Source organism: Tachypleus tridentatus, chromosome 13 (assembly GCF_004210375.1).
Source record: "Tachypleus tridentatus isolate NWPU-2018 chromosome 13, ASM421037v1, whole genome shotgun sequence".
Taxonomy (NCBI): Eukaryota; Metazoa; Arthropoda; class Merostomata; order Xiphosura; family Limulidae; genus Tachypleus; species Tachypleus tridentatus.
Genome location: NC_134837.1, coordinates 201,253,896 through 201,281,070, shown reverse-complemented (window position 1 = coordinate 201,281,070; position 27,175 = coordinate 201,253,896). Strand labels below are relative to the sequence as shown.

Here is a 27,175-nt window from a genome sequence, read left to right as displayed (position 1 = left end):
TGACTTATATGTTACTGCAGTTGGAAGATATATATTTCTGACTGTTGATATGCAGTTTGTTTATTGTAAAATCCTGTTATTGTCACGGAAGGTATCAGCAGCTAGGAGCCTAGGACAAGGAAAACCATGTTGAGTTAAAAATATATCTTGGTCTTAACACGTTAATGTTTGCATAATTTATTAAATTCCGACTTTCAGAACTGAAGGTAGCTAAACAGAGTAAGTTATTTGTAGTTATCATTAGTATTAAGTTAATGAGATTCATCTATTATCAAAATTAATTAATATCTAAATAAATACAATAATACTGGCTGTTTTTGTCCATATGACTACTCATTTATATAAATATAACAGTACTGTATGTTGTATGTCCACATAACTACTTATCTATATAAATATAACAGTAGTGCCTGTTGTATGCCCAGGTAACTACTTGTCTATATAAATATAACAGTACTGCCTGTTGTACGGCCACGTAACTACTTGTCTATATAAATATAACAGTACTGTCTGTCGTATGGCCACGCAACTACTTACCTTTATAACAGTACTGCCTGTTGTATGTCCATGTAACTACTTATCTATATAAATAAAACAGTACTGAATTTACATACATTCCTTCCAGGGGATTAGTACCTCAGCTGGAAGTCAATAAACATTACAATTTTTATTCATTTGTTTATCTTTAACTAGTTTGAGAATCACTCGTGTCAACTAAAGTACGTTATTGTTATTGATTTCTTAGAGCAAAGCAACATAATGGGTTTTCTGCACTCTCACTACCACGGTGAATAGAACCCTAAGTAAGCCTGTAAATTTACCGCTGAAATTTGTAAGCCACTATAATATGCCAAATTATAACGATTAGCTAGTTTTGACGTACAAATTTCGACTTTATATAACAAACCACTTCTTTTTAGGTTTATTTATTTTTCAAAAAAATGGTTAATTATGTTTTCAGTTCAAATAGGTGTTTTTCGTCTATATTTATATTAAATTTGCCTGCATATCACTAAATACGTTTTCCACAAACTGTTCGTCCCATTCAAGTCAGCGGTAAGTTTACAGACTTGTAACGCTAAAATCCGAGGCTCGACTTCCCGCTGTTAACAAAACTGAAATAACCTATTGTGTAGTTTTGCGCGAATATTGGAAACAAATTTAACGAAACCATAAAACGACTGTTGTAAAATGCTAACAGATTAATGAGTTATAGATTGAATTTTTTAAAAATAACTTAATGGTTTCAGTTAAGGAAAACTAAATGCTGACTACCAACAGGTAAATGAATTATGGATTGAAAACTTTTTAAGTACCTTAATAGTTTCAGCTTAACTAAAACTGAATAAACAAAACTGGAATCTTCATCCTGGTTAAGAAACAACGCTCATATTGTATAAAAAGAGAGTTGTGTAAATGTACTAACGTACATCTCAAAATTCCTAAAATGGTTACGTAAATTTTTCTTTTTTGTTCCATCAACCAAGAAAAAATATAGTAAATTTAAGTAAAACCCTCGAGTTCAAAATTAATTTCATCTCTTATAGGTAATTTATCCTCTCCTATACAAGTTTTATCCATTATTCTATTTCAATAAGAAAAGTTGACTGAAGACAGGAAGTCTAATTTTGACCATGAATTGTGACACATGCCAAGAACGCTTAAAAGGTGAATCTTCTATTTCTGCATAATGAATGGAATTAAATACTTAAATTCAGTCCTGAAACTCTTGCGCGAGAACAAAAGAAATAAAGTAATAAGTATTCTGTTTTTTAACTTAAATGTAGGTGATATTTCATAAACACAGGAAGATAAAGCAGCTTGTAACTCACATGATATCAGTTTATTGATGTGCTAAACCTGAGTTTACTTTCATCTTAGTTTCGTCGATTGTAGTACAGTCAAACTGCAGGTAAGTTCTGTTTTACAGCACGTGAATGAAATGTTGCAGTTAATTGTTTGCTTTTTGAATTTCGCACAAAACTACACGAGGGCTCTCTGTGCTAGCCGTCCCTAATTTAGCAATGTAAGACTACAGAGAAGGCAGCTAGTCATCACCACCCACCGCCAACTATCGGGCTACTCTTTTACCAACGAATACTGGGCTTGACCGTCGAATTATAACGCTCCCACGGATGAAACGGCGAGCATGTTTGGTGTGACGAGGAATCGAACCAGAAACCCTCATATTACGCGTCGAGTGCCTTAACCACCTGGCCAGGCCAGGCCATACATATCTTGTTAAATTTGTAGGAGCTGAAGTAATAATCCGTGAACTTTAGGTGCTGGCGTTGCAAGCGCTCCACCCAGTGTTCCCTACTGCATTTCGTGTACTTACTTTTTTTTAATTTGTTTCTTTTATCGACAAAACGCATATTATTTTGAAAGGCAATTTAAAGTACATTAAAACTTTGAGACTATTAAACTTTCGAAAAGTGTGCACAATAAATTGTCTTCTACTCATTCATGCTACCAATTAAAAGAGTACTTGGTCCAATGTATTTATATTGTTCATAACAAACAGAGAGTAATTAAATTTTGTGGTTCTAGAAGAAAAAATGGGGAAAAAACTGTTTGTTTACTTGGAATTAAGCACAAAGCTACACAACGGGCAATTTGTGCTCTGTGTTTAGGATAAAGTTCAATATCGGCCAGTTTTAATTGTGGTGAAGACAATAATCACACATGGTTTATATATAACGAGTAAACTGTGTGAACTTAAAGAAAGCTGCAATAGTTTCGTCTCTTCTTTTCATTTTTAATATTGGCAACAAAACTATCGTTCCGTTAGATTTAATACACAGTAGTTTTTAATCTTTGTTGAAAAATTGTTTCCATCTATTAGATGTCGCCACAAGTAATTTATCTGTATAGAACATTTAAACAACACGCGATGTATGTATAACGAAGTCAGGTGAACTCTCAGAAGTAGCATTTTTATGTTTGTGCAAGATGTTTCTGTATTTGGAAATTTTTTGGGAAATTCTACCACTAGATGACGCCAAAAATATATTGTTAGAGTTGTTTTGATGTATTTGAATTTTCGCGCAAACCTACACGAGGGCTATTTGCTCTAGCCGGCCCTAATTTAGTAGGACTAGAGAGAAAGGCAGCTAGTCACCACCACCCACTGCCTAATCTTTTACCAACGAACAATAGGATTGAGCGAAACTTTATAAGACCCCTACCGCTGAAAGGGCGAGCATGTTTTGTGTGATGGTTATTCAAACTCGCGAGCCACAGCTAACGAATCGTGCGCCCAAACTACACGGCTATGTGTGTACCATTATATTGTTATTAAAAGCAAAACGACATAGCGGGCTATTTGTGTTCACCCAAAACGGGTATCAAAACCCAATTTTGGCGTTATAAGTCTTCCGACATACCACTGAGCCACAGGAGGCGTTACTTCACTAAAACACTTACAACGTAAGAAGAATAGAAATTACTACTCACAGCATTACATACACTCATGTACTTCATACAAAGTAGGAAATATTTAAAGTACAATTTGATTCTGACCGGTGCTAGTTGAATATCCACTGTATATCAACATTCACCTAATCTTAGTACACATGATGTATCAACATCATTATATACTAACATTCATCTAACCTTAGTACACACATGATGTATCAATCTCATTATGTACCAACATTTACCTAACCTTTGTACACACATGATGTATCAACATCATTATATACCAACATTCACCTAACCTTTGTACACACATGATGTATCAACATCATTATATACCAACATTTATCTAACATTAGTACACATATGATGTATCAACATCATTATATACCAACATTTACCTAACCTTAGTACACATATGATGTATCAACATCATTATATACCAACATTTACCTAACCTTAGTACACATATGATGTATCAACATCATTATATACCAGCATTTACCAAACCTTAGTACACATATGATGTATCAACATCATTATATACCAACATTTACCAAACCTTAGTACACACATGATATATCAACATCATTATATACCAGCATTTACCAAACCTTAGTACACATATGATGTATCAACATCATTATATACCAACATTTACCAAACCTTAGTACACACATGATGTATCAACATCATTATACACTAATATTCGCCTAACCTTAGTACACATTGGTTATATCGACATCATTGTATACAAACATACATCTAATTTCAGTACACATTGGATATGTCAACATCACTGTATACTAACATCCACCTAACCTTAGTACACATTGGTTATATCGATATCATTATATACTAACACTCACCTAATTTTAGTACACATTCGATATATCAACATCATTATATACTAACATTCACGTAAGATTAGTACACGTTGGATATATATATTAACAAGTGGGTTTTCTCGTCATCACTGATTATTATTTCATGACAGCGATTGTACGAGAAGTGTAAATCTTTGTGTATTTATTTTCTTTATGTATTTGTACTTATCTATGTAACCATTATGTCTGAACTAGCATACCTTACACCACTATTAACAGTACATGCTCATACGATCGTAAAGAAACTTAAACCGAAGAATTATCAACAGAAGAAATGACATCAATTTTCATTTAACAACGTAGAAAGGAACAACTAATCCCTAATTTTGTAAAGGTAAAACTATCAAAAAATTTTAATAAATACACAAACATTATCCAAAATTTACAGAAAAAACTACTTAAAGCCATGTTGAACACGAAATACAAAGAACTACATGACTTACAAAAATAAAAAAAAATGAACCTAGACCATCAACTGGCATGTTGCATTAAACCAGAGATTTACGGACTTGTACAAGAAACATAAACGAAATCAACACTAGGAATGACAGGGAGAAAACAACCTGCCACAAAAAAACAAACTAGAAAAACTAATATACAAACAACAGAAAAGACACCAACATGACAAACCACTGACTAACCTCATAATTAGCAGATCCGACCGACAATTAAACACAGACGAAATGCATCTACTTAACAAAGGACTCAACTTCGCCATTGCACCAAAGTACATTCCAACCTCAGAAATTAAAACATGTTAAGAAGACCTAGCCAGGAGACTTGTGATACTTTTCACAGAAAACAATGGAAAACAACCAACAGAAAAAAGATAACTTCGACAATTTTACTGAAATCCAACAGCCAAACTTCCCAGAAAAATTAAAAATTTATATTTTCCAGAAACACCTAAAAACAACATCTTAAACGATTTTTTCAAAGAATTTTCTCACAAAACCATCAACATAATTTCACAAAATAGAAACCAAAAAACAATCTTACAAAAAGAGACATTAATTCCATTAAAAACCTAAAACAAGACAAAAACTTAAAAATTCTAAAAGTAGATAAAGGAAACACAATAGTCATAATGAACACGAATGAATACATTCAAAAAATGAAGAACATCCTATCAGACACTAACAAATTTAAACCAATACACACAAATCTAATAAAGCCACACGAAACGCAACTAAACAAAATACTACTAAAATTGAAAAAAGCCAACACAACTTCACAAACACTTTATTTCTACCTACGCAAAACCGACTCACGCACACGACAAATATACGGCATCCCCAAACCTCATAAACCAGATTGTCCACTACGACCAATAATGTCCACATATGAATCGTTTAATTATAATCTTGGTAAATACATAACATGGGCATTCTCCAAATATGTAACGTCAGCCAGCTCATTCATCAAAGACTCTTTTAATTTCAAGTCTACTCTTAATCAACTTAATCATAAAGCCTTAATGGCCAGTTTCGATGTTATATCCCTCTTTACAGAAGTTCCAACATCTGAAGCCTGCAAAATAGCCTTTGAACTCTATATCTGAGACCCTAACCCATCTATAGACATTCCCAACAACCAACTAGCAACCTTCATAGAATTCACCACGATGAAAACAAACTTCATGTTCAACAATCGCAACTATATACAAACAAATGGCCTAAGCATGGGCAACCCAGTATAACCAGTTCTCGTCAATATTTTTATGACACAAGTTGAAACACAAGCCATTAAAACAGCATTACATCCACCAGTATACTGGTACAGATATGTAGACGACACGATTGCGGAATTCACATCTACAGAACACACACTTAATTTGTTCACTCACATTAACACTATACATCCCAACATTAACTTCACATATGAACAGGAAGAAAGCAATCAAATATCATTTCTTAACTTCAAAATTACAAGAACCGATACACAATTTAAAACAGAAATCCACCGAAAATCACCCATACTGGACTATAAATTCCTTGGGACTCAGCACATGAAACAAAACAAAAACTCAACAAACTAAGAAACCAAATAAACACAGCCATAAAACTATGCTCACCAGATAAAATTAACAAAATAAAACAACACTTCATCAACAGATTTCCTCAAAAAACCGTGGAAAACATTACACACACACGCCTACACCTACACCAACAATAAACAAACAACAATAAATCCCAAGATACAACAAATTACAAAACCTTATACTGCTGCATACCATATATTCCCGACATCAGCGAAAAAATAATGAATATTTGGAAAAAAACGTATAACAAAACACAACATTTCAGTAAACACCAAATTTATTCAAAAACCAGGTACAAAACTAAGGTCCATACCATGTAAAACTACACTGACAAACACAACACCAACATAATTTATAAAATACAATGCAACAACTGCTACGTCTTTTATATTGGAAAAACAAGCAGAAAAATGGAAACTAAATTTAAAGAACACAAAAACACCTTCACACATTTTTGAACACTGCAAATCAGAAAAACACAACATAACCATAGAAAAACACCCAAATTCTAAATAAAGAAACAAACATAAACAAACGTAAAATTAAAGAAGACCTTATTTACACAACAACTCAAGCCCAAAATAAACCAATACAAAGGAACACCTTTATATCTATATTAATAAATATAAATATCTAAGCACGCCCTTTACATTCCTACACTCAGTTACACAATTCCTTCAAACATGTGGTCAGCTATCGGTCAGTTACCTTTCTTTGTGAACCTGACGATGACCGAAGAAGGTCGAAACGTTGTTCGCTCCTCTACATAAAAAATTTTCTCAACCCATACAAGCTGTTTTTACATATATATTTTTCTCTACAAATGGGTTTTCTCGTCATCACGGATTAAGATTCACCTAATCTTAGTAGACATTGGATATATAATAACAGTAAGATATACTAACATTAACCTAACCTTAGTACACATTGGCTTTATATTAATTAAATTGTATACTAACATTCACCTAACCTTAGTACACTTTGGATATATATTAACATTATTATACACTAACATCCAGTTAACTTCAGTACACATTGGATATGTCGACATTATTTTATCTAACGTTAGTGCACACATGATATATCAACATCATTATATTCGAACATTCAACTAACGTTAGTACACACTGCATATATCAACATCATTATATACTGATATTCACCTAACTGTTTTTTTTTTTTTTGGAATTTCGCACAAAGCTACTCGAGGGCTATCTGTGCTAGCCGTCCCTAATTTAGCAGTGTAAGACTAGAGGGAAGGCAGCTAGTCATCACCACCCACCGCCAACTCTTGGGCTACTCTTTTACCAACGAATAGTGGGATTGACCATAACATTATACACCCCCACGGCTGGGAAGGAGAGCATGTTTAGCGCGACGCGGGCGCGAACCCGCGACCCTCGGATTACGAGTCGCACGCCTTACGCGCTTTGCCATGCCAGGCCCGATATTCACCTAATCTTATTACACATTTGATATATCAATACCGATATATATTAACATACATTTAACCTTAGTACACACTGGGTATATCAACATCATTATATACCAACATTTACCTAATTTTATTACATATTTGATATATCAACATCATTATATACTAAAATTCAACTAATCTTAGTACACATTGGATACAGCAACTTCACTACATACTAACATTCACCTAGCTTTAGTACACATTGGATATATATCAACATTATTATATACTAACATTCACATAACTTTAGTACATATTTAATATATCAACATTATTATATATCAACGTTCACCTATCTTTGCTACACACATGATATATCAACATCACTATACACTAGCATTCTCCGAAACTTAGTAAATCATATATATTAACATATTATATACTAACATTCATGAAATCTCACTGCACATTGGATATGTGATCATCATTATATTCTAACATTCACCTAACCTTAGTGCACATTGGATATATATTAACATTATTATCTACTAACATTCATCTATCCTTAGTACACATTGTATATATCAGCATCGTTATAAACTAACATTCACCTAACCCTAGTACACATTAAATATGTCAACATCGCTATATATTAACATTCACTTAACCTTAGTACACCTTTGTTTCTGTTCGTTTGTCAAACACCTTCTCTATCATTATTCGGGGCTGTAATTCCGTTTACTGATCGATGTACAGAAGAGGATCGTGGAATTGTTAGGGTTATGCTAACCATTTCCGGACCGGGGGTGGGGAGCTACTGTTATCCCCTGATTTTTTCTTCAAACAGTAACGATACTTAACTAAGTTACATAAAACTCCGGACAAACTTCCGTGGTTTCTTTTCATGAAACTTATACGATTTCATTTAACATTTCTGTCTTTTTATGTTTGTGAATTTTTAAATTTCGTTCTGTGACATAGTCCACGTAACAGACTGTGGTTTAAGCCTTCAAGTTAAGACCATTCGACGATATAAATCACCAAATAAATTTTTGTTATCGTTTTTATTTTATGAAAAATGTATAAATGTATTTTTCTGAAAGATTCCTCATGTCCCAGCTTTCAAAGAGTTGTATAATCAATGTATTTTTTATTAGACATCGTTAAGACGGCCCCCTCTCGTGTTTTTCATGCAGAGAGACGCCCCCTCTCTCTCTAGTTGTTTGGGTATATAAATTTGTATACCCGAGAGAATCAGGTACACTAGACCTCTTCCTTCTGGAGGAGGAGGTCTAGAGGAAGACGCCCCCTATCTTTCCTAAAGTTTGTTTTGAATTTCGCGCAAAGCTACACGAGGGCTATTTGCGCTAGCCGTCCCTAATTTTGCAATGTAGGACTAGAGGGAAGGCAGCAAGTCATCACCACCCACCACCAACTCTTGGACTACTCTTTCACCAAAGAATAGTGGGATTTACCCTCACATTATCACGCCACATTGCTGAAAGGGCGAGCATGTTTGGTGGGACAGGAATTCGAATCTATGATCCTCGAATTAGGAGTCCAGTGTTTTAAGCACCTGATCATGCCGGGGCCCTTTCATACGGTGAGAGATAAGAGTGTAGTAACTGTATTTTTAATTATATGCTTTAAACAAGGTATTAAGATAGTTTAATTGCTTTAAACAAAGGCGAATTATAAAATGTAAAGAACGGAAAAGATTTAGAATCTCAGCCGGGATTTCGGGATGCGAGTCAGTGAAGTATTACTTGGATTCAGTAAATAGGTTTCTGGATTACACTACCATGTGTAATAAGTTCTAAGTTCTCACTGTCGATATACACGTACGAAGTAGTTAAACAATATGTCCTTACTGAATTTATCATATGACTTTGAATTTGTCTAATATTTCCTCAATATATGTTTAAATATCAGTCTTTACTCAGGTATAATCTAGAGTGCCCAGACTATGAATACGAGGGTTCATTGTTCGCGGTCTGTTGCCGCAGTGCCCCCCAGTGTCTCAGCGATATGTCTGCGGACTTACAACACTAAAAACCGGGTTTCGATACCCGTGGTGGGCAAAGTACAGATAGCCCATTGTGTAGCTTTGTGCTTAATTCAAAACTCTGTTACTGAAGAAAGGCGCTATAAGGCTGACGGTTAAATCCCACTATTCGGTCAGACAAGAACTGCCCAAAAGTTGGCGGCAAATGCTGTTGACTATCTGCCTTGCCTCTGTTTACCAGTTCAAACTGAGGACAAGTGTGCGTATATAATTCTTTGAATAGCTTTGCGCAAAAAGAATTATGAAAAACCAAAAAATCCTCCGGCTAAATGAAAGTAATTTACGTGTGTACCGAATAATGGATATGTATCAAAATGATATCTGTATTAGTTTATGAATTCAGAACAATAACATGTGAGTGGCTTTAAAACCACTGAATCTTAACTGACACCATTGTCGTTAAATGTTTATGCCAAAATGGTGGCTTGCAGTATTTCCAACCCATATGTACTGTTATGGGAAACTCTCTTTATTTAGCACCCCAAGTAAGTGCAACCTGTTAAGAAACAAAGAAGTTGCCTTCCAGCGATGGCCTTCAACACTAGAGCGTGCGTGTAACAACTCCCACATGAAGGATCACTTTCTAAGTTTAGGATGAGTCAGTTCTGACAACTCCCCATAAGATGGGAACCATGACCCACTTTCAGTTCAAACTTCTCTCAGGTAGCAGAGTGGACATAGCTGTGATGACTTTAAAACTTGGAATAGATAAAAGATGACCGACCGATATTATAATTAAACTTAAGAGCAAACGGTTTACAAAGGGACTGTTTAGAAACCTCAGTCGTTGGCTGGACTATCATGGATGAGATATTATTTATTATATTTACAATATTGTTTTATATGGACCCCAGTGAATCATCTGCAAGTCTCTGGACCTACAACACAAGAATCTGGTGTATGATTCCTCGCCTAAAGATAACCCATTCTGTAGATTTGGTCTAAGGAAACATAATCTATTATTAGATAGAAAACTAAACAATGAGCTGACCATGTTCTGCCAACTGCGTGTATGGAAACCCGATTTTTATCGTTATAAGCCTTCATTTTGGGATCCAGAAACAAATAAGTATGCACGCGCATGTTTACAATAACGTGTTAGTTAGTAGACACATATTCTAAATATTTTCGTCCATTCGATATTGATATAACATGTAAGTTGGTAGACGTACGTTGTTAATATTTTCGTCCATTCGATACTGATATATTTCTGAAGCTATTATAAAGCTAGTTAGTAAAAGTATGACATGCACTTAGGATTCTAGGATGACCTGGAAGACGTTTCATGTAACACACTGTGAATCATGTAATGCTTTTTATTGGTTTATACATTGAAATCTGTAGAAGTTTGTGACATAAAGCGTTTTATGTAGTATCAACATCAAATAAGATTTAAGAATAACGTTACATTATAACAATATATACAAGCTTTTATGTCAAATGCATTTAAAAATATGTATACACACGGTATATATCAGTGCACTGATAGCTTTAACAAACATATACTATATTTATCTTTGGCGTTTCTCTATAGGTTTTTTTTTTTAGCTGAATTGGACAAATATTATGAGTTTCAAATGTGAGGTGATTGAGTTTATACGAAGGAGAGGAGTGGTGTAACGGCGACAGATTTGTATAGAACATATAAAGATTTCTTGAAATATCAACTTTGAAATTATTTCCTTTTCGCTGAAAGAAATTAAAAAAAGAATGAAATGATTATAAGAAAGAATACTGGGTGGCTGCGACTCTGAATAGTTTCCAATACTCATGTTAATGTGTTGATCCAGTTACTATGGTCACGAAGTATGACGTAGTTATCGTTTCAAAAACTTAACGTATTTTTCTTCAAAGTCTATTATAATCAAATGGATATGTAAGTGTGGAATTTACTTTTATTTCTGTCTGTTGAAAATATCACCTTGAATCAACTCATAAAGAAATGTTTTTACTTAGATAATACATTCGTTCACTTCAGTGTTGTGTGGTTACTTCAAAACTAATTATCTCTGAGAAAGGTTAAGAAACATCTGAAACATGGCTGCCCAGATAATATGATATGACAGAATCATAATTTTTTTTTCCTTCATATGTTGTAATTATATGAAACTGGAAGAAGAGAAAATTCAATTCAACAAGCAAATCAAACCATAGTTAATATTTGATCATCTAATAAACGACGTTTCAGAAGGATCCAGTTCAGTCTCCCTACATCCACAGTGGATTCCTAGTGTTCTTTTCTTTTGAAGACGCCTTCAAAATATTCATGAAATATACATTCAGAAAACTCGCGTCGCACTACTGTCCTCCCTCCCGTCCTTCCGTTTATTCTTAGAATTCAACATCCATCTTTATTTATTTACATTAGAAAAATATACGGTTCGCGACACACTGATGAAAAAAGAAAAGAAACAGGCTATAATTACGGTATTATAACATTGACGTACCATTCAGCTAGGCAAGGATTGGCGATTGGTTAACTAACTGCTTTGTGTCTGGTATATTAATTCAAAATTAGGGACAGCTATTCGCAGATGACTCTTTGTGTAGCTTGTACGAAAATTCTGAAACAAAGAAACCATTAGACTAAAAAAAAGCACAAACCACGTTATAAATCACAATGAATTATTTTTTTACACATTACAGATGTAAACATGTTTATACATGACATGAACTTTGTACAATGACACAAGTACATCAAGAGAGTTTAACTTCATTTGTCCTATAACAAAAAGTTCAATTATAGAAAAAAACACGAACGTGATTATATGAGACTTTTAATAAAATTATATCTTCAGGAAGCTAAAAATACCGAAATAAACAATGATAATTACACCAGAAACATTATATACTGTTTAATAAACAACTTTAAAGAATTTGAATAAAAAACAATATGTAATGCAGACTAAATCACACACATCTATAATATTCTCGGTGAATTACCAGTATTTATATCTGTACCTTACTGAAGGTTCTGAGACATCCACATAATTACATTCATGTTGTTCTTTATAATTTATTGACGTTTTCCGAAAAAAGAATCAATTAGTGCCAATGTTTTAGCATAGAATAACACATTACAAAACAGATGGAAGATTTGGAAGACTTAGTGTTTATACAACATTTAAGATCCTGTATGATGCTTCTATATTCATGTAATTCAATGACTTTAATAGTGCTCTGAACAAGTGTTTAGCTAAAAGAGGGATACTGATAACTAATATATGGAAAATCTGAGACATCTAGGTATTAAAGAAACTATTTCTGTGGCAGTATTAAGTAAGAATGTTTTGATTAAAAACGTTTCTAGGGTCAAAAGTGGGAAGTTTCACTCATGTTCCATTGATTTCCTGGTTAGTATTTCTAACGGTTCTTATGTGATACGTGAGTTAAACAGAAAAGTTAATGTTCACCAGCGTTCTTACATAGCCATTCCTGTCTAACAGCTTCAGACAAATGGAAAATCAGTTCACGACACTTCTGCTTTTAACGGAATAACTGTCCAGTAACTGGAAGTGTTCAAAGACATACCATGTCTCAAATCTTGGATCTTCCTGTCTACAGTCAGACAGAGTAACAATATTTAAATCATCTGCCCAAAGTATAAGCAAAGAAACAAAGATGAAAAATATAGGGAAGTCAATAAGAATATTAATTACCCTAAAATAAAAATATTCAGAGGAAAACGGTTGGTTGGTGTTTTGTGGCACAAAGCAACTAGGCTATCTACACTAAACATCCAGTAAAAAGTTAAAATTAAAGTAAAATTCGTAAAAAGGAATTAAGGTAAAACAAAACAAAGTTTAATTTTTAAATTAAAAATATAAATAACGTTAAATCCAATTTTTATATCTTGCGTACAGCAGTAAGAGAGAAACTTCAGTAATACAAATTGTAAAGGACTTTCTGTAGCATAATGTTAATTATCATAACTCGCCAGGATGACTAACGGATAGTTCAAACACCAGCGTTAGTCACCTGAAGTTGACCTTTCCAGTTCTGGTTTGAGTTATGTGACGTTACGGCCATTTTCTAATTTCAAATCGAACTAGTTGGACTTTGATTCTTAAAAATGAATCAAATTAAAAAAGGTCTAATTTATAAAATAAAAACTTAAATAGCATTAAAAAGATTAATGGCTTTTGAAAAACTAAAAATATTTTCAAGGTGGACAGTGTCACCATCACCAATAACACTGTGTAACGTTATGGATAAACCTTGGGACAGAACATGTTTAAAATGGTGCCGTCGTTACGATTCACACGGACAACACATTGGTGCATCAGTCCCAGATAAAAGAAAACGATGAGTTAAAAACCATGACCAATACTTAGTCTAGTGAGGACAACTTCCTCTTTCTGAACCTTAAGGAAGCAATAGACCCAAAGTCCAATAGAGGGTTTTATTTGGAAAAGATTGTTTTCACGTTGCTTACCCCAAGTCGACTTCCAACTGGCACGGAGCCGAGCCATGAATACAGGACCATAGTCCATGTATGGAATAGGCACAGCAGTGATAGTACCAGAACAGACAGATTTAGCTGCGGCGTCGGCGAGCTCGTTCCCGCGAATACCAGTATGGCCTGGTATACAAAAAAACTGGATAGAAGTAGATGTTAAAGAGAAATGGGCCAGTCGGGTTTGAATATCAGCAAGAACAGGGTGTGAGCTAACGTGTAGCGATTCCAGGACCAGTAGAGAATGAAGCAAGTCAGTATAAATAGTGCAGTTTGAGTACTGCTTAGCTTCTATGTGATCCAAGACAAGAGAAATGGCATACAGTTCAGCAGTGAACACAGAAGCTGTAGAGGGAATTCTGCGCGCAACCACCGAACCGCAACAAACCATGGCAGAGCCCACACAGTCACCTGATTTCGAACCATCTGTATAAATAGGAATGGAAGGATGTTTCGAATGATGTTCAGAAAATAAAAGACAGTATTTCCAATCGGGAGTATCAGATTTTCTCAAAATGACTTAAAGATAGGTCAAATTCAGGGATTCGTGATGACGAGAAAACCCACTTGTAGAGAAAAATATATGTGTAAAAACGGCTGGTATGGGTTGAGAAAATTCTAAGTAGAGGAGCGAACAACGTATTGTAATAAGACATGGTGGGATGGGCTGACCAGTGGATACAGCAATGTTATTCAAGGACAGACCCAATTTATCCTTTGGCCGGATACGAAGACCAAAAGGAATAACGAAAGATCGTCTGTTCTGAAAAAGTGTGGCCCACTGAGGTAGTCGTCTGTTCTGAAAAAGTATGGCCACTGAGGAAGGAAAACACATTCGCATGTGGGAGGCAAGAATCGAAATTTCGAAGCATATAACGAAGACAGTTGCAAACGACGGAGGTGTAGATGAGGTTCATGCGGCTCTGTGTATAAGCTCTGGACTGGGGAAGTACGGAAAGCCTCGGTGCAGAACCGAAGTGCTTGATGATGAACGGGGTCAAGCATCTTCAAGACCGAGGTACTGGCAGAGCCATAAACCAGTGACGCATAGTTTAGTTTTGATCTAATAAGAGCACGATATATCGTTAGCACAGTACATCGATCTGCTCCCCAAGTGGTGGAAGAGAAGACACAGAGGATGTTCAGTGCTCTTATACACTTGATCCATAACTGCTTGATGTGTGGTATAAAGGTCAGCTTATGGTCAAAGATAAGCCCCAAGAACTTTGTTTCAGGGACCAAAGATAGCGCAACTTCACCGATACGGAGTTCAGGATCAGGGTGAATACCCCGTTGGCGGCAAAAGTGCATGTAAACGGTTTTAGAGAAAGAAGTTAAAACAGTTTGCTGTGGTTCACTTCAGTGAACGACTGAGGGCAGTTTATAGCTGCTGCTCAATATACCTCATGTTCAACGACATCAGATGTGAAAGTCGTCGGCATAGAGCCCATTTGGAACAGTAAGAGGAAGTTGTTCAGTGATGGCATTAATCTTTATACTGAAAAGTTTGACACTCAAAACACATCCTTGAGGGACCCCAAGTTCCTGTAGAAAAGAACGGGAAAGTGTCGAACCCACACGAACTTGAAATCTCCTGTCCATTAAAAATCATTTTAATAAAAATGGGCAAATGGCCACATAACCCATATATATGGAGGTCTCACAAAATGCCATACCACCATATTGTATCATAAGCCTTCTCAAGGTCAAAGAATATTGATACAAGGTGTCGTTTGAGAAAGGCTTCTCTGATTGATGTTTCAAGTCGAATCAGGTGATCCATCGAAGAGCGCTGTCGTCGGAACCTGCACTTGGTGGGCGAGATGAGGTTATTTGATTCGAGGAACCAAACAAGACAAGCATTAACTATCCTCTCTATGATATTACAGAGACAACTCATCAAAGCAATTGGACGGTAGTTTGAAGGGGAGAGAAGAACGGACTTGCAGTAATTAAAAAACAACACAAGACTAATTTATATGACATGAATAAACCACAAAAAAAAACGTAGTCCTAGTGAAAAACAGAAAACAAAGTTCACAAGTAGCATACAAAATGTGACTTTAAATGAAGACAAAAAATTGTATTTTTCGAAGAATTAATATTAAGGTCGATTATTAAGGTAATATAAAACTATAGTAGGCTTCACGAGTGTCAAGTTGTCAAGCATGGAAATGAGGAACGTCCATACTGCAGAGTATCGTCTTTTAATAAATCGTTGTATTAGTGATACATCACAGGCCACTTATTCAAAACGTTTGGTTAGTTCCGTGAAACGATTATATTATCATTTAGTAAAGTAGTTTCACACAAATCTGTAGTGTTTGATAACGATACTGCTGTTCTAAACTGAAACAGTTTTTAAATAATCCGTCAATTATTGAATTATCACTTGAAATAAGTAACATGTTCCTTTTAACTTAGTTATACTTCATTCCGTCCTCCTGTCCTTTTATCGTTTTAATGTATCATTCTGTTACGCAAGTAAACCACAATCTTCCAGAATAGTGAACCTCGTATTAAAAGTTTTTTAAAAACTGCCTCATAAAATACTGTTGTTTCGTTAAACAACATGAGTCCAATTGTTAGCGTTCGATACCTTCCCTTCACTTGATGACTTCTAAATTAGGGATGGCTAGCGCAGATAGTCTTTGAGTAACTTTGCGTAACTTCAACCAAAAACAAACAAAATTAAATTATAAAGAAGGAAGCATTTTGTTGTATCCTTTCACATATAGTTATTCAAACAATTTAGACTGTACGTCAAACATACCTTCGAATGTTGAGAAATAAATCACTGCGTTGTCTTTTTAATTCGTGTGTTCATGGTTATCACATACACGTATTTGACTTCAGTTCCCTTTTTAAAAAGTTACTAGCGCCATCTGTAATGGTATCACCGTTAAACTTTAACACACCTTCACGATATTAATTGATATTACAAGACAGAGCCTTTCTAAAACAAAAAATATTTTTACCACTATTGTAGAATCTAATTACTTAGCGCGTAGTGAATCTTTGTTTAGAAACTGTGTAAACTAATTACTCGTTTGTTTCTGTGCTGTTAAGCACAAAGCTACACATGGGTACGTCTGTGCTCTTCCGACCACGGGTATCGAAATCCGGTTTTTAGCGTTACAAGCTTTCAGACTTACCATTGAGCAACTTGAGGCGTAATTAGACATAACTTCCGTTAATTATTTATTCGTTTGTGATAGAGTAGCCCAAGAGTTGACGGTTGGTGGTGATAACTAGCTGCCTTCTCTCTGATAAGTTAAGGACAGCTAAAGCAAATAGTACTCGTGCAACTTTGCGCGAAATTCATACGAAACTACTACCTCATCAAAAATATTGATATGTTTTTGATAGCTTATAGAATAGTGGCCCGGCATGGCCACGTGGGTTAAGGCGTTCGATTCGTAATCTGAGGGTCGTGAATTCGAATCCACGTCGCACCAAGCATGCTCACTCTTTCAGCCGTGGGGGTGTTATAACGTGACAATCAATCCCCTATTCGTTGGTAAAAGAGTAGCCTAAGAGTTGGCAGCGGGTGGTGATTATTAGCTGCCTTTCCTCTGTCTGACACTGCTAGATTAGGGACAGCTAACGCAGATAACCCCCGTGTAGCTTTGCGCGAAATTCAAAAACAAACAAACTTAAACAATAATGTATTGTGTTTGTAATTACACACAGTTCTTACATCGTGTGTATTTATACATGGTCAATATTTAATATTAACAAGATACTTTCTTCACCTCTGTATTTAAATAAATAATAAACTTGCTGACACGTACTTCTCTGGACAGCATGCGAATCCTGATAATAGGGTTGTTGTCCTCTCTTAAATTCTGCTGTAGTGTCAGACTTAAGAAAGATTAACAAAGAAATTCGAACTTATACTAATTTATTCATACTTGTGTTTGTTATATTCATCTAAATGTTATAAGATATAGAAAACGACGCTATCATATGTTAAGGTAAGATGAGAAATTGGGTTTTTTCTAAGAACGTTGGTTCAGGCCGTTATTAATGTAATATGAGGTTAGGCCACAACTATACTGTACCTGAAGATTTCAAAGGTTGCCCATATGTGGAATTCTGAAACATCAGTAATTAAGGTACTAGCTCAAAGTTCAAATGAAACCAAGGTCACTCAACCAAGCTGGAATTTATGAAGAATTATCTCAAGGTTCATGCGATAAAATATATGTTGCAATTTTATAAGTGTTTTGTCGTTAACAATCCAATTATTACGAATGTAGTTCGTATTATTTGGAAACTTTTATTTATAGTGCCGCCTAGTGAGTTGAATTTGAATTTATTCTGGCATATTTCACTCGTTTTCGTCGATATGCACGAGCATATCCTACAGTAAGATTAATTTATCTTTCTTTTTTTTTTTTTTGTGGCATATTCTGGCCTACAAACACTTAGTGAACTAAACCAGTGCCACACTTAAAGTAAGTAGATTGGATACATATAACGATTTGTCTTAGTTACTTTTGTATCTTTATAGTCCTTTGAATGTGCTGCAACACTTCATGGTGTTTCTATTCTAACAAGCTTTCATGGTTTTAGGTGATAGATTTCTGTCAGAACGTTCAGCTACAGGATATTCGTATTTAAATTATTTTCCAATAAGTGTTGTCTTTGCTGGACGTACCTAGATTATTTTCCCATGAGTGCTTGTATATCTTTATTTTGTACAGAACTGTGAATCTTGTAAATGAAGAATATTGGACTTATTTTCAGAAGATTAATTTTTCTGTGTAGCTTCTCCTAACTTGTACTATTACTTTATCAGTTTCTTCTGTATAACTTCTCCTAACTTGTACTATTACTTTATCAGTTTTTCTTTTGTATAACTTCTCCTAACTTGTACTGTTACTTTATCAGCTCGTTCTGTATAACTTCTCCTTACTTGTACTATTACTTTATCAGTCTCTCCTATATAACTTTTCCTTACTTTTACTATTACTTATCAGTTTCTTCTGTATCAGCTTCTTTTATATAACTTCTCCTAATGTATTTTTAATTCGCCCAAAGCTACTAGAGGGCGTTCTGCGCTAGTCGTTCCTAATTTAGTAGTGATAGACAAGAGCGAAAGTAACTAGTCAACACCACCCACCGCCAACTCTTGAGATACTATTTTACGAACAGATAGTAGGATCAATCATCACATTATAATGTATGCACATTTGAAATGGCGAATGTTTAGGATGAAAGGGAATATATAATTAATTAATTTTAACCTAAAACATTATTATTATTACATTTTAAACACGGCATTTTTATACAGTTCCTTAGAAATTGTAGCCACATAGATCTTGTCCGAATATCAGTAAACATATCATAAACCTTAACTTTCAGAACTTATAGTTGCAAGTCAATCATATTATTACCAAAAGGTAGTCTACAAAAAGTTATTTGATTTGAATATTCACATAAAGCGATCTATCTGCCCCCAGTTTCGGGTTGATAAACTATAGAGGAGTCACCGCCAACTTTTGGGCTACTCTTATCTAATGATCACTCTTATAACGCACTAATGGATCCAAAGAACCATGGACTCTAGGTTTCACAGTCGGGCACAATAATCGTATTAAGTGGGATAAGTGAGTGTGTTTTCTTATAGCAAAGCCACATGAGGCTATCTGCTGAGCTCACCGAGGGGAATCGAATCCCTGATTTTAGTGTTGTAAATCCGTAGACATACCGCTGTACTAGCAGGGGGCTAGTAGGATAAGTAAATAGTGTTTATATTTAAATTAGTCACATGCTGGTGATATATGATATATATATAAATATGATAAAAGAACACTTTTCTGAGCGAATAAAATTCAAACTTAATTCAGCTGTACTTTAGTATTCGCCTTCTGGTTTAAATAAAGTTAAGTCCAAAAACAAAAATTAATTGCATTTTAATTTCAGTTGATTGGGTCACAAAGAACAAGTCATTGTTTCTACATTACACGTTAAAAATTTCACCAGATATTTTTGTAAATTTCTTTGAAACCATTTGGATTCCTTGTATACTATGTGTATTTTCAAAGTCATATTAGAATTATTTTGATTTTAGTTTCGACTATTAGATGTTTTGTGCCCGGTTAGGCCGTATAACTACCAGTTTTACATTTCCAACAGGCGGCGCCACTATTTATAATTTAATTCTTAAATGAAATTTCTTATACCTGAATATCAAAAACAGACTTAAATAATTTAGTTTCTCTGCTGTTGCATTAAACTACACAACATACTACGTGTTCAAGTCCTTTTGTGAGGATCTAACCTCGAATTCTAGCATTATAATGTCTAGATCTTAATGCTGAGCCACCAGTAGGCAGTTTAAATAAGAAAGGGAGGAGAAAAAATACGGTTATATAATATTTTCCTCCAATAAACAAAAACAAACAAAATTTTGACTTTTTCTGTAGTGAATATGTTTAAACTTACAATTTCTAAAGAAAGACGCTTTCAAAAAGTTCAAATGCTACTACTTTACAAATGGAACTCCATAAATATAGTTTTAAAAATACTTTGAATTAACCAGTAATCATCTCACATTACGATTGAACAACAACCTTGCATAAAATAAACACTTGGAGAGAACTAGAAAACAACTTACTCAGTGTATGATGGGGAATACTTGTATATTTGTTAGGGCGTCAGTACGACTTTGAATATGCCTCCATTGAAGATAAGTCAGTCAAAGAAGTACCCTCATTCGCATGCTTTTGTTTACAAGGGGAGGTGGGAGTGAAATTCGTATTTATTTTAACAATAGAAACGGCTTTACCCATCAATTACTGTACTGATATTGGTAACTGTATGGTTAATTGATCGTGAAATAATTTTAATGTGTATTGTTTTTTTCTCTGTATTGCCCCAGTTACTTTAACGTATGTTAAACAAGTCCTACACACACAATGTTTTTCTGCATCAATACTGGTTTAAAGACAGCAGATGTAAACAGTTTGTCATCATAGCTAGAATTAGTTATAATGTTAGAATAATACAGCTAGGACTAGTTATAATGTTAGAACAATATAGCTAGGACTAGTTTTCATGTTAAAATAATACAGCTAGGACTAGTTTTCATGTTAAAATAATACAGCTAGAACTAGTTATCACGTTAAAATAATACAGCTATCACTAGTTATCATGTTATGATAATACAGCTAGGATTAATTAGCATGTCAGAATAATACAACTAGGACTAATTTCAACGTTAGAATAATACAGTTAGGACAAGGTATCACGTTGGAATAATACAGCTGGGACTAGTTATCACGTTAGAATAATACAGTTAGGACAAGGTATCACGTTGGAATAATACAGCTGGGACTAGTTATCACGTTAGAATAATACAGCTAGAACTAATTATCACGTTATAATAATACAGCTAGGACTAGTTATCATGCTAGAATAATAGGTTCTGTAGACCAATCACTACAAATTCACATAGTTAACTGTCTGTAGCAAGTGACATATAAAGAAATGAGATAAGCTACTGTATTTGTATCTTTGCATGTTTATCTGCTATTATATATTCTGTTTGATAATACGATAGCAAAGAGCACACAGAGGGAAAAGTCAGTTAAAGGTCATGATTGCTAACTCGAAGAATCCATTGATAAACACATTTTAGTTGTGTAACTAAAAAATATAACTACAATGTTAGATATGAAAAACCCGAGTAAGTTAAACTTGCATGTTAAACTGCAAGTCAAAGATTTTTATCAAGCGTAAAAGAAAGGACACTTTGTTACAGTGGGTGTGTTTTTTATATGAATCTAAGTAAGACTAGCTGATGTGCCCGTTAACTCCACAAGAACGACTTGATTCAGACCCGATTGCTGACATCTTATATCTCTCTCGGAAGACCTTAATGGTACATACCAGATTTGGTGACAATCGGGCCAGCGATTGACCAGTTATAAGCGGAAACACACAAACGTTTGTAAAATAATAGTATTAAAACATACATATATACATCTGGATTGGTAATATTTTTGTTTGTTGTAAAGATAAAACTACACAATGTGGTTATCGGTGCTATGGTCACCACGAGTAATGACACCAGGTTTTTAACGGTATGCGACCTCTGACATATCGCTGCGCCACTGGAAGGCTGATGATATAAGATAAACACCCTAACATCTGTAGACCTACTTATGTTTCTATTGGAAATCGTTAAAATCAAAACAATAAATTATTAATTCTAAGCCCAAAAATGGAAGTAAACTTTTTGTAATTCTAAATCAAATCATATGAACCAAAATTTTCCCTTAATGATCAATGAAATGAAAATTCAGATTTCCGGAATCTGAGATGTTATAGAAACTTCTCGGGGTTTAGACCCTATTCCACTGAAAAGTTCTAGCTTCGAAAGTCAGTGCGTACAGTTAAATTATTATTACACTGTTTATCTTAATACGTCTCACATAACTGGTGTGAATAGCGCTTTAATTCTTCATCTAGCTATATACGTGTTTCTTTAATGTGTAGTTAAGTGTCTGTAGGTCCAGCATAGCCAGAGGGTTAAGGCGCTCGACTGATAATCTGAGAGTCGCGAGCTCGAATCTCTATCACACCGAACATGCTCGCCCTTTCAGCCGTGTATGCGTTATAATTCGACAATCAATCCCACTGTTTGTTGATAAAACAGTAGTCCAAGAATTGGCAGTGGGTGGTGATGACAAGTTGCCTTCCCTCTAGTCTTACATTACTAAATTAGGAACTGCCAGCACAGATAGTCCTCATGTAGCTATGAGCGAAATTCGAAAGAAAAAAAGTATCTTTCAGCAAGTTAAAAATTATCATAATTTTAAATGTTTAGGTTAAATAAACGATAATATAGGTTGTATAGCCCATCGAATGAGTGACGTTGGTGAATGCTTGGTATATGAAATCCAACTAAGGCACACTTTTAATATTCAATATCTTAACATGCTTCACAATTCCCTCTGATGACGTCTTCAAGATTTCTTTTTAGTTCATGATGAATTCTAGTTAACTAGTATACAACTAAGAATTAAAAATATGGATTAGACCAATAGAGGGCCTCATAAGGTTAGGGCGCTATACTCAAAATATGCGGGTCACCGTAACGAAACCTGTTACTAAAAATGCTTGTTGTTTCAACTGTGGCAGTACTATGTTGCTACGGTCAATCACACTTCTGTTAAAGAGAATCCCAACAGTAGACGGTGGTGGCGTTCACTGTCTTGTTTTCAATCTAGTTTATTACTTAAAAACTGCAACAACAAGTGCTCCGATGTACCTTTAAACATAGAATAACTTGTACCGGTTAAGAAACCGGATTTGAAAACATTAAACAGACAATGGAATACTTGTATGTATCAACATTACATCACAGTTTATTTGGAAGTCTATTTCTATATGAAACGTCTTTTGCGATGTGTGTTGAACCTGAAAAACAAAGTTCTCTCCCCCAAATTCTTAATGTTAAAGAAACAGAGTGGAGGGTGTAATTCTTTGCTAATACAAACATGCAAGCAGTTTTCAAGTAATATTTAGTCACATACAGTATTAAAGATAAAATATATAGTCACATATAACATTAAAGGTAAAATATATAGTCACATATAACATTAAAGATAAAATATCTAGTCGCATTCAACATTAAAGGTAAAATATCTAGTCACATATAATACTAAAGGTAAAATATATAGTCATGTATATCATTACAGGTAATATATCTAGTCACATATAACATTAAAGATAAAATATGTAATCGCATATAACACTAAAGGTAAAATATATAGTCATGTATAACAATAAAGATAAAATACCTTGCCAAATGCAACATTAAAGATGAAAATATCTAGTCACATATAACATAAAGATAAAATATCTAATTACATATAACATTAAAGGTAATATATATACTCACATACAACATTAAAAGTAAAACATCTAGTCACATATCACATTAAAGGTAAAATATCTATTCACATATAACATTAAAGGTAATATATCTAGTCACATGACATTAAAGTTAAAATATCTAGTCACATATAGCACTAAAGGTAACATATCTAGTCACATATAACACTAAACGTAAAATATATAATCATATATAACATTAAAAATAAAATATCTAATCACATATAACAATAAAGGTAAAATATATAGTCATGTATAACATTAAAGATAATATATCTAGTCACATATAACACTAAGGGTAAAATATATAGTGATGTATAACATTAAGGATAAAATTACTAATCACATATAATACTAAAGGTAATATATCTAGTCACACATAACATTAAAGGTAAAATATCTAGTCACATATAACACTAAATGTAAAATATATAGCATTTATAACATAAAAGATAAAATGTCTAATCACATATAACATTAATGGTGAAATATCTTCTCACATATAACACTAAAGGTAATATATATAGTCATCTATAACATTAAAAATAAAATATATATTCATGTATAACATTGAAGGTAGAATATACAGTCACATCTAACTTTAAAGGTAATACATCTTGTCACATATAACATTAAAGGTAAAATATCTACTCCCATACAACATTAAAGATAAAACATGAATATTCCTTCTGCAAGAATCGTTTAGAAATAATTTCACTGATTTTGGTGCTAAGCGTTTGGTTTGATTGATTGATTTCTGTCTGGTATTATCTAATAGATTTTTTTTTACATCCCAATTGTTCTTCCACCTTTACTTCATGCGCCTCAGCGACAAATATCTGAGCTTTTGACGCTAAAATTGTGTTTGAACCCCGCGACTTTGTTTCGCTTTTTATTTATCATCAAACAAATAAAAGTCCTAGTGATGAGAAACAGAAGCTTGACTATTTTGATGGTTGCATTTGTTTTTTCAATGGTAGGTGTTTGGCTTTAGCCCTGAATGTGTAGAGTTACTTCATCACTTTTTTCACTAATGTTTAACAGAGCAATATTTTTTTTCCTTGTCCTGAACGTCCTTAGGGTAAAAAACTGCTTTTCTCATGCGTGACTGACGTCTACTTATTACGTATTACTGTTAGGCTTAGCTTGTGATTGGCGATGAGAAATCTGTAAATACTTTCATTTTTCTTGGCTGTTTTTTAGCTTTAATCTGTTCCATGAATTTTAGAAGACAAGTTTCAAACCTGATGTAAAACGAAAGAACCTTACAATAAAGTTTACCACAAATATGGCATTCGGAAAGCTGAGAAACTTGTATTTCCTTCGAACAACATAATTTCTCCTAGGTCAAACAACTGTCAATGGCTAATATTCTCATGATATTTCCTAAAATACTCAGAAAAAGAATGGATAAACCATAATTGAGTTAGCTTTAAAAATAGAGGAACTCTTAATTTGCGTGTAATTATAGATGTGCACTGAAAATTCTCTACTTTTCTTTGAATTTATTTTGTAATCGATTTACCTGACTTTTAGATACAACCGTAACTGAAATGAACCAAGAACTTGGATTTCCTATTGTGTTACTTAATTAAGTATTTTAAATCGAACGTATAACAGGGTTTACGTAACATCACTTTTCTTTGTTACTTTTAGCTCTGTTTCACTAGAGTAGTTTGTAATGACGTTGGCCATTCCTTCCAATAATTACTATCTAAAAACGTTGCGTATCAAATACAGCTTTGCTCTGTTCAGTTTAGGTATAATTAGGTGAAACTTATTTTATTATTAAAGACAAAGCTACACAAAGGACTGTCTGTACTCTGTCAATCATGGGTATCAAAACCCAGTTTCAAGTGGTACAATATTTTAATAGGCCAGCTTAATAGCAAGAGGGTATTTCTGAATTTATCTCAATAATTTTGTTCGTGATGTAAGAAGACTGGATACAATGTATAAATGTTATATTATTTGCATTAACACAAATACAGTATTTATTTGTTTGACGGCAGACGTTCAGTCATAGGTGCCTGAATAATCTCTTTGACTATTTAAAAGTAACAGATTTACTTTGAGAAACATGCACTTTCCATGCGATTGGTCTTTCTAATTTAAACTTAGTGGCGGTTGCAACCACGAGGTAGCACGCAATTTACGATTGGATAACATTGCTGTCGACATCCTTGCACAAAGTAAGCATAACAGCCGTACCTCCCACTGTAAGACCAAATATCAAATCAAAAGAATGAGAAAGAACAAAGGCGGCTAGACTTGTATTATGTGAAAATATGAACATATCAAAATAACTGTATTTACAAAAAGGAATATGAAAACGTACGATATTCTTATATACCATGCAATCAGAAACATTTGTTCTCTGTCAAAACCATCCAAACTTATAAACAAAGAACTAAAATTCCAGTTTTACCACCTATTAGACTCCGAAGGACCTGTTTGTTAAATGCATTCGATTCAAAATATCTGGGTCGAAGGCTCAAATCCCACCTCCGAACGTGCTAGCCCTTTCAGCCGCGGTGACGTTATAATTGTTCGTTGGCAAAGTGTAGTCAAAAGGACAGCGTTGACTAGCTGCCTTCCCTCTAGTTTATCCTGTCTTAATAACAGACTTCAGCCCTTAAGTAGCTTTGCACGAAATTCAACAAACAAAATGTAAGATAACGAAACCTCTCTTATTGCCCAGTTTGTACAAACTGACTTTTGTTCCTACTTGCCACAATTGTTTTTCATTTAAAAGTTGACTTTTGTCCTTCGTGGAGAATACTTCGAAGGATGTTCCCTCTATTCTTTATCAGTGAAAACAAAAAAAACCATCGTGAGACCATATCTATGTCATCAGGACACTCTCAATCTTCTAACTGACGAACAGTAAGCTTAACTTTATAAAAATGTTTGTATCGTGTTTTTTTACGTCTTGAGTATTTCGTTTTGTTGTGTTTTTTATTAGCAAATTCACATTGGACTA

The 27,175-nt window shown here is 34.1% G+C and overlaps 1 long non-coding RNA gene across 1 annotated transcript; it reads right to left on the bottom strand.

Moving 5' to 3' along the window:
• LOC143240074 (uncharacterized) lies at positions 1-26,793 on the bottom strand. The gene is made up of 4 exons (XR_013021550.1): positions 26,621-26,793; positions 13,253-13,385; positions 12,275-12,391; positions 1-109 (listed from the first exon to the last, which is right to left on the bottom strand). It is a non-coding gene; the product is annotated as an uncharacterized LOC143240074 (long non-coding RNA).
• Between the last annotated feature and the right edge of the window lie 382 nt (positions 26,794-27,175).